The following is a 2,192-nucleotide window of genomic DNA, read 5'->3' on the forward strand; positions in this document are numbered from 1 at the left end:
TATATATATATATATATATATATATATACATATATATATAAACTTGTACAAGGAAAATCAGCATGTGAATGCAATAACATATATCAGTATAAATGTTCCTTGATACACAGCAATGATCAATCGATCACCCTATCAGTCCTAGAACACATACATTTGTAGGTAATCCAACCTACGACTGTAACTCTAAACTTCAGTATAAAACACTCCTTGACATAAGAATGCAAACAATCACTCACCTCTCACTGCGTCTTGCACGCTAATGACAACCCAAACACTATCACTTCCCTACAAGTAATCCACCAGAACTTCCCTTCCACCTCTGGAAGTTCACTACCCTGATATCTTCAGGTTCTTCCGGGCTTTACTACCAGGATCCTCTGCAGCTCCTCCAGGCTGCTACCATGAAGTTTCCTTGAGCAACTATGGTGCTTCACCCTTCTGCTAGGTTCCTCCACAGCTCTCTTGGCTGCTACACCATGAAGTTCCCTCGAGCAACTATGGTGCTTCGCCACCTCTACAGAAGCACGTGACACTCCTCTTCACTGCTTCTCCTCACAGCTCGAGGTCCTCTCCTCCACTACCTTGGAGTCTCATCAACTACTTCATCTGTGCTGGCTTCGAAGTTCTCAGCAACTTCTTCCCCAAAGACAAACCTGCAACCCATCGACACTCCAATAAAAATGTTTCCCCTTAAACAACTAAACAAAAAATAACCACACAATATGTTTGCCTCCTATATCCATTTGCTCTCTACATACTGTGAGAGTGGACTCCCCCGTTTTGGGCGGGTCCATACTCCACCTCGCCCGGCGGCGGTCCTCACTCACGCTGGGAGGGTCCTCCGCCGTCAGGAGCCAGGCTCCCTCAGTTGCCTGCCAGCGCTCAGAGGAGACTGATGTCGCTCCGTGTTCCTCCCTCTCCACTCTCTTATTTCAGGCCTTCTGCCTTATTAAAACATGTCTAACTTATCAATAAACATTGATACTGTCGCTGGGCACACGACCAGCTACAAGCAATCACTATGAACTGGCTTAAATCGTGCTTACCACAGATTGTCTGGTCGAGGGCGCTCCTCCCTCTGACAGAGCCTGGTCAGGGCGCTTCCACAGCCCACGAAAATGTTTCTGGGCGGCTTAATACTCTCCTCGCCGTACAGGACTTGAGACCACAACGTTCCCAGCTCAATTCTACAGCTGGAACGTCTGCCCACTTCTCTTCTCTTGGAGATATATCACTAGGGGTTCCTTTCTGATGGGAGCTCAAATGGATCGCGGCTTTCCCCTGCGATGTCTGGCGCTCAAGTGAGGTCAAAGCCCTCCAGAAGCGAGCCTCACGCCTCCAGCAAATTATCCACATCTAACCAGTCATTTATCTGCTTTCTTATGTACTGCCCATAATCTTAAACTCCATGTAAAATTTACCCCATTATTTTTTACATATGAATCTTCATGTCTGTACTTCCGACCTCCTAGTCAGGTCAGGCTTGATAGAATAATTCTTAAAGGGGAGACTCGTTTTTCGGCTACCTGGGATCATAACACAACCAAGCTTGGATGGCGTCCTGTACGCTCTTTGTTTACCTTCCTTGGCGTCTGAGCCGCCGCATATAGAAAACGGATGGTACCGTTTTCTGTGAACATGACAGTAGGCTTAGTCCACCAGGTATAAACATGAATGAAGGCACCAAATAATCTTCATAGTTGAATCTAGCATCTCCATTCCTGTAGTGGAGTACCAAGCAACTGTACTGCTTCCTCTTTTATTATTCTTGTCAAAGGGCACTAGCTGTGAAGCTGGAATTCAAATATATAACAGCTATATCAGATGAAACACTTGTTATATTATTAGATTAAGAATTATTAGACCAAGGATTAATTACCTGGGTTGAGTCATTGCCTCATGTCCTAATCGGAATCAATCCTATGTATCTGACACTACTGGCCAGAAATGACTTAGATAAGATTTCGAAAAGACACTTCCCATGTTTAGATGTTGACTGCATGTTGATGATGGAAGAAACACTAATTTGATCTCCATAACATTTTTTCAAAGGGAGAATTATAGGAGCTGAACTCGCTCCAAGCAACTCAGTCTAACAACAATGCCTGACCTCCCTCCCACCACTGACGTCTGGCTTTCCTTGTCCAGATGTCAGTAATTGCTAGAAAGGTCACATTTACCCTATTTTGATA

Source organism: Procambarus clarkii, chromosome 82, assembly GCF_040958095.1.
Source record: "Procambarus clarkii isolate CNS0578487 chromosome 82, FALCON_Pclarkii_2.0, whole genome shotgun sequence".
Lineage (NCBI taxonomy): Eukaryota > Metazoa > Arthropoda > Malacostraca > Decapoda > Cambaridae > Procambarus > Procambarus clarkii.